Source organism: Paramisgurnus dabryanus, chromosome 2 (assembly GCF_030506205.2).
Source record: "Paramisgurnus dabryanus chromosome 2, PD_genome_1.1, whole genome shotgun sequence".
NCBI classification, from domain to species: domain Eukaryota; kingdom Metazoa; phylum Chordata; class Actinopteri; order Cypriniformes; family Cobitidae; genus Paramisgurnus; species Paramisgurnus dabryanus.
This window is the reverse complement of record NC_133338.1, coordinates 12,267,519-12,276,036: the sequence shown is the minus strand read 5'-3', so window position 1 is coordinate 12,276,036 and position 8,518 is coordinate 12,267,519.

The window sequence follows — 8,518 nt, the reverse complement described above, 5'->3', positions numbered from 1 at the left end:
TAAAAACACGCGCCGCACGTACTGCTCACACTTGCTGTGTGAAGCCACTCGCGTTGCTACTATTTTACGCGCAACCTTTTTTGCGTCGACAGCGGTGATTACGTCGTCGTGTTGTCCTAGCCCTAGTCAGCACCCATTCTGCATCATCCCAATCCCAACCTACCCTTCATTGTCAAGATAGATGCTTCCAACATCGGCATTGGTGCCATTCTCTCTCAACGACACGGATCTCCTGCCAAAATGCACCCTTGTGCTTTCTTCTCACGTAAAACTCTCAGCTGCAAAACGCAATTACGACGTGGGCGACCGAGAATTACTGGGCATGAAGGCCGCTTTCGAAGAGTGGAGGCACTGGCTAGAAGGGGCTCAAAATCCTTTTTACAGTTCTTACGGATCACAAAAATCTGGAATATCTTCGCATCGCTAAGAGAATGAACCCCACAAGCCAGATGGTCGATGTTTTTTACCAGCTTCAACTTTTCAGTCACGTATATACCGGGATCAAAGAACACTAAGGCTGACGCGTTGTCTCGCTGCTATGAGGACTCAGACCCGCCCAACCCTCCCAGTAACATTTACTCTGAGACCCTCATTCTTTCCCCCATCCAGTGGGATATCATGACAGAAATCAACCAATCTAATGTCAATCTCCACCACCAGCTCAGTGCCCCCTCAACAAGACCTTCGTAAGCGAACTTCTCCGTGAGAAGCTCATCGAACTCATTCACTCATCACCCAGCACAGGTCACCCAGGTATTACAGGCACCCTTAATTTACTACAGGAGAAATTCTGGCCATTAATGGACTTTCTTCGCGAAGTCTTGACACTGCATGAAAGAGGTGTATCCGTACTAGGAAACTCCTGTAAACACCACTGTTAGAAGTATCTACTAGTTCCACTGAGGGTAAACTACTAATTCCACCAAGTTAGGAAACTCCCGTAATGATACCAATTCGGATGTATCTTGCTGAGGGGATATTCCTGTGGTATATGCAGCCATTTGTTGCCATGGCAAATAATCCCATTGAAGATTTTGTCAGGGGACATTTTCACACCTACAAAGGTACTGGGATTTCAAACCTTTGCACAATTCTAGTGTCCCCATTGGTGTTTAATCTCAACACTGATTGGTTGCTTTTAAAAACCCCTCCCAAAACTCTGACAACTATTGGGATACAACTTTGAAACTTTCCAGTTAAGATGATTTGATTGGTTACACTTTGTATTAAGCCCAACCCAAGCCCTCATAGCTTAGTGACTTGATTGGTTATTTGCCTGCTATGCAGATAGACTACAATCCCCCCCCACTATATACTACTATACACCCCCAAAACCCTTAAAAAAATAAAAACTTGAATTGAGTTTGACATGTTTATTTATTAAAAAACTGAACAATTCAGAATTGTCACAATCACAAAATAATATTATACACAAATATTAAAAGTTGCATACATAAACAATACAATTTAAACTCATAAATATACAGACAGAGAAAGCAATATTAGAGTAAAATAATACAAAATTAAAGCAACAATGAAAACTACATTCAAAGCAGTACAATGTAACGTAGCAGTGGCGGCTCGTGACTGCTCATCCGAGGGTTGCAAATTCAAAATAAGTGTTCGGAGTGTCATGTGTGTTGCTTGTGTTTTTAAAATATGTGTTTGTTGCTTCATGTAAACCACATGTATCACGTGTTTAGTCAAAACACATGATGCACATACACGCACTCGACACGCAGAACACATATTTTGAAATTGGGAACCACACAAATGACGGGCTATATACATGTTGTGACAAACTTCGCATCGAGTGCTCACAAAAAAAGAAGTCACCAGCTGCCACTGTAATGGAGTAAATATCTAAATAAAATGAACAACAACTATATTGATCTTGCTTTAAGAAATCAGTCCTACACTGCAAAAAATGACTTTCTTACTTAGTATTTTGTGTTGTTTTCAGTAGAAATATTATTTAAATTAAAATGCTTTTTCTTGATGAACAAAATGACCTAAGATAATAAGTCTAGTTTTAGACAATATATATATATACACACACACACACACACACACACACACACACACACACACACACACACACACACACACACACACACACACACACACACACACACAGGATTAGTCTGATGTTTTAGCTTCCACTGTTACTTCATTATATTTCTCTGTCAAACACACAATTAAAAATCACATACATCATAACATCTGTTTACTATTTCATTTTTTTGATCATCTTCACCCAGAAACCTCTTCAGCGTCCACAAAGTTGACCACAGTGTACATGACCTCTGTAAACACAAACATGGATAGACTTCATATTTAAAAAGATGAAGAACAGCAAACATATAACGTTAAAATATATTATGACTCCAAGCTTCTTTACAACTAGCATCTAGGTTCTCTCAAAGTAAAACTGGCTTTGTTACAAATCAATATAAAGCTATTAAAACAGTCTTGAAAAATAAGCAGCATCTACCAGAACTAAAGCAATGAGCTTTTAAACAACAAAAGATTGTCTGTATCATTTAAAATAGCAGAGACACACTTGCTACCTGCTTACATTTCCAACACACAAGTTACTGTTGCTTTGTTTGTTTTAAGCAAATAACGTCTCATCTTGGCTTCTTTAAAGTTTTGTTTTTAAAAAAGTAAACATCGAATTTATTCTTTTAACAGCCCGGTTTAAATGTTACTTTGAATTTTCCCATCAAGCCCATAGGTCAAGCGGTTGCACCTGAAGGGTGGGGGCAGATGAGTGGGTGCAGGTGCATTCTGGGAAATGTAGTCCTTTTCTTTGGCGTTGTTACTGCTGTAGATGTAATATGACTACGATTTCCAAGATGCATTGGATGCACTACATCATTCCAACCCAAGTTTGATCCTCTGCTCACACTTTATATACTTTTTTATAATCCGCGTTTTCACACTATGCATTGTTCTTTATACTTGATCATTAATAAAAAATAAAATGTATAAAGTTTATTACGTTGACAAAACATGTTTAGTTGACAAACATGTTAACAGTTATTTTGAACGATGCTCAGATTTTCTTAAATATAAAACCTTTGTGAATCAGCACTATATCGATGAAATACAAAACTCTGTAAACATTCCTCAGGAATTATCTCTGGGTTTAGTGGATTAACTGCTAACCATTAGAAACATTTAACGTATTCCTAAATGAATTCTTACTTAAATATAAGTAAATATAAACTAATACTGAGTTAAAACATGTAGCCTAACTTACTGAACTTACTTAACTTCAACATGAACTCAAATTAATTTGTTGTAAATGAATGCATTAACTAACAATGATAAACGTCATGTTGTAGTTAATGATGACTCTTTAATAGTTTATGATTAGTATATGCCTTAACTCAGCATTAGTTCATGTTAAAGTAAAAATACATGTATGTCTTTTTTCACTGTGATATATTGACCCTTATTATATTATAAAGTCCCCATCTCTTTTATTTAAATTGATTGATTGAAGACAAACATTATAATATGTGGTCTGACTTTGTACAAGCATGCATTATCATATGCTAAAAGTTACCTCCTCAGATAGACTAGAACAGGGGTTCTCAAAGTCCGGACTCCGGTCCGGATCCGGACCCGACGGGAACTTGATCCGGACCCGAGTCCACTTCATATTACAAGTGCATTCATTTCTATGTGATTGATTAAATGTGTGCATTTGCTACTTTACAAATGCATATTAAACTTGTAAACCATTCGTTTAGTTTTTCTCTTTTTAGATTTAAGAGTATTCCTGGTCCGAAAATAAAACAAGTTATTTAAAAATGTCCTGTGTGACGCTGTAGCCATCACACCCAGATATTATGCACAGCTACTTCATGTACTACGGCTTTTGATCAGTAAGTCCTTATCGATCTGAAATCACTGTTGGTTTGACTCGTTTAAAACATGCATTTGAAAAAGCAACACTCGTCAAACATAATCTTTATACCTATTCTTTATTATCATGAAAATACCTGAAAAAACAGCAATATAGATATATCCTTAAGACATTTCCTGGAGCTGCGTGTGTCTGGTTCTTCGTCTGCAGCGCATATTGAGTTTCTGCACGAGAGCGCCCCCTGGCTTTTGGATGAAACGGCATTTCACCGTAATTCATTGAGAAGCAAGCATCATCAGCCAATTTATAGGTGCACCCCTAAGTTTGCTTAGTCTCTCCGCCAACCAACCACACTTTTTTGCCATGGTTTATGCATCTGATGGAAAACAAACTTTGCCATTTCTCTAATTAGGTTGCTCTGTATTTTGCACCTGGTTAAGCAAAATTTTTAAGTCACTGATATAACTCCACAAAACTCATTCTAAACATGTTTTCCCAAGACTTTCCAAACATGATCTAGTAGTCTAGAGTTTTTTCTTCAAAATGATATGAAAATCATATGGCCTAATCATTCACATAAAGCAAGATATTTATTTACAATTTCTAAGACACTTTTGTCACTGTATGCAGGCTGTATGTAGAGGCGGGAAAGCTCCTGAATAATCAGTGATTGACAGCTGAGAGACAAAAGAGTTGAATAATGAGCCACATAATGAGCCTTGTGGGGATGTTCAACAGGAATGTAACTTTCTCTGTAGTAAAACCATGATAAGGTTTACTTTTCAATATAATGTAAATACACAAACAAACACACACATATATTTTCTATTAATTTCACAAGTATAAGTTACCTTTTAAAAACCATAGTAGCCTAATCATGGTAAAGGTACTGTTTGGCCATCGTAAAGTGAACACACTTCAACACAGGGTTAGTGTTTGGTTGGCCAGCGAGAGGTTTACTTTTGTGCAGTAAAAAGCTCAAAAGAACAACTGCCTATCGTTGTCTGGACTTTTATTTGTGTTTTTGTAATGATTAGAAACACAACAAGGGACACGCGTGATAAACCTATCAATGTTTGTTTACAGCCGCCGCCATTACCTCATGTGTTGATCATGAAAGCAGTGAATGTGTGCACACGCGAGTGATCCTGTGTTTAATAAACTTGCTGTGCGGAGATATGCGCTTAGACGCAACTAAATAATGATTGTACTGTTTGCAATCGCGTATTTTATAAGAATACCAAAAAGCGCGTCGAGTTTCCTGACTCGCGTGTTTGTGTATGTGCGTTCCCTTCGCGTCAGCTGTTTGACGGAAGACAAAGAAAACACTCGCGTCTGGAGATACTGACACACATATTCAAGTAAATAAGGATTTAGATGTCATGTTTGGTGCAATCGGATGGAACAACAAGGAATAGAGAGACTGGATTGTGGATTGCATATCCATTGACTGCAGGAGGCAGGAGTCATGCATATGGATGTTTCTGCTCGTTCACTTCAATGGCGCGGGGGTGTGGCGATCTGATCTCATTACAGATAATGAGGTAACTGGAGAAATACGGTGGTACTTCTCCTTTTCATACAGTTTACACCGAATGACAATATCTGTTTTCAATCTCACTTACATCATTTAAAAGGAGACATTCCAAGCATTATGTAGACATTTATCTTTTGTTTCTACGACAAGTATTCGTTAAGTTACAGTTTATTTTTCTGACGCGTTTCTGAAAGGACTTCACTGAGGGAGAGGGAATCATGTTTATTTTCTTAATTTTGCGAAAAGCACAACATTCTGTTTTTATTGGGAGTGGACATAAAAAAACTACACACTTTAACGTTTTAAATGATGTATAAATCATATCTGTATGTCAAAAATCAGCAGAGTAATTTAAGTCTCTTTGCGGAGTGATTGAAAAATAAAGAGTTTGCAGCTCCCCCATTTTATGCAAAAGTTTTACATTAACTCATTCCCCGCCAGCCATTTTTCGAAAGTTGCCCGCCAGCATTTTTTATGATTTTCACAAAAAATGGTTTTACAAAATACCTTCCAGGAAAATTTTCTTCTAAAAATATATCAACATACAAATATATCAAATGAAAGAACAGACCCTCTACTTTCAAACAAACAATAAAAAAAAGTGAAAACCCATTTCATCCTGTTTTTTCCCTGCTAATAAACTCTTAAATATTGGTATTTTTCTTTACAAATACAATGTTTTTTTAGCAAAAAGCTGAAACAATTGCATTTTTGTGAAGGAATTTAGTTAGAGATCAGATTCAGAACGAATATCAAACATAAAATTAGTAAATAACGTTTTGGCTTCAGTTTATCCATAAATTGGGTAAGTCCGCTATCTAGTGGACAATCTCTGTATTGCACATTAACATAAATTCTTCAGAAACATGTTTTTTATGCAAATGTTTTTTTCTTAATTGACAAGATAACTCGTCAATGGCGGGGAAAAATAGTTAAATTATTGTACAAGAAAGCTTTGAAAAGTACCCTACTAATATTTCAAAAGTTATCAGCATTTATATCAGTGCTAAATGCTGATAACTTTTGAAATATGTGTAATTTAGACAGGCTGTCAGTGCAGTTACACTGCTACGCCAGTGGGACGCGGCAACAGACAAATTTGATAAAAGATTCCTTATTAGACTGTTTATTATTATAAGCTTAAAACACTGATTCAATATGAATAATACAATGTTGACAATGACATTAAATTTAACTTTGAGCACCACTTTACAATACTAATTTTTTTACGGTCTATGTGCTCGTCACCTAGGTAACTGAAGCTCATGTTTCAAGTGATGTTTTCAGTCAAATTATCGTGAGGTCTACCCAACATTAAAAACGAAAACGATCACATAAATATGGTTGTAAGTCTTCTTTCCATAATGTGCTTTTTGAGATTAGAGTCTGAAGTATTGTAAGCCGAAATCACTGCAGATGGCAAACAAAGTTTGCATTACATTTGCACGCTGTCTCCTAAAAAGCCTCTGTTTGTGAACAACTCCCAGGTGCGGCCATGGGCACTCATCACCTGGTATTTCTTCCGAAGTTTTAATTAATTCAGCGTCCATAACGCCAAAGTTTTTGACATTAAAACACTAAATACAACGTCATAGTGAAGCACGCGCGAGGATCGATTGAATAGCTCTCCAGAGACCGGGCTTTTTTCCCGTTCCAAATACAAGGGTTTTTATTGGCCCGCCCACGATCGATTATTTCTATTGGATATCCAAATGCTGTCAAAGATTTGAATATTAATTTAATTCAAATTCTACAATTACTTAATAACGAATGTGATTTTCAAAGTAGCGAAGTACAATACTTCCCTTAATTTGTACTTAAGTACAAGGAAAATTACAGACTTAAAAATTTACTCATAAAAGTACAAGTACACGAAAACACTACTTAATTACAGTGACGTAAGTAGTTGTAATTCGTTACTTCCACCTCTGCGATCTTGTGCTGCCTATTAGTGAGCATGTGTTAAGGAGAGACGCTATTACCAGGTGATACTAACTCCTTTGGCAGTGGTGTTCTTTTTTTATTAATCATAGTGTGCTGCTTGCATACGTGTAGTTTGTGTGTTCGTCTAATTTTGTTGTTCTTCTCCCTTCAGAATTGGGGTACCAGTGCTAGCCAGTGTCTGCGGTGTGTGGTGGTGGTATAGCTGTCGACTTCCCTTACGAAAAAGAAGTTTATTCAAGTGTGCTATGAGTATACTTGTTTTAAACTAAAAATAAGAAAGTATACTTTAAGTTTACTTTTATGTACTTTTCTAGAATGTACTTTAGGTACTTCTCAGAAATATACTTAAAATTGCAAGATGTATACTTGACCTATACTCACAGAAATGTCTAAGTATATTTGGCCTATACTTTTTTACTGACATAAGCCCTATTCGGACGGGATTAGTTTTACAGGGGGTCCTCTGAGAAAATCGTGCTTCTCAGAGGTCCTCTGTGTTTTTAATCTCGTCCGAATCGGCCATGTCTGTGTTTTTCTCTGACGACCTCCGTAAGAATTCCAGAGCAATTTACCTACTGTTTTTCGCCGAACTCCGAGGTCCTCTGAGAAATTTAATCCCGTCCGGATGCAAATGTATGTCTTTGCCCGCAATATCTTTTGAAAACGCGGTTCATTTCGTGTTTTGGCCAACGTTATCTGCCGTAAGGTCTTACTAATGCGCGTATATTATATTTCCTGAGTCCCATTCATTCAGATATGGATGTTTTTTCCCATTCGGTGAAATAAAATAATTAAATCAAGACGAGCTGAATATCAAACACTGTTAAGACTGGCCACTGTAATATCATTAATGTTATAAGAAACTCCGTTCAAAGTTATTCATTTCCGGAATGGTAATGTTAATTAATAAAGATAATAAATTGTTATTAATCATTATGTCTTCATTTCTTTCGGTTTATTATAGGCAGACAGTTATATAAAACACGTAGGCTAACGATACTTTAGTTGGATTTGTATATTTTATTTTGATTTGTTAAAATTAAATTTATAAATTACATGTTCTGTCATAATTTTACATTTAAAGCAAAAATTTAAACATTACAAACACGTATCCAGAGCACGTGCTCTTCTACAATGCCCAAATGCATGAAACAGACACT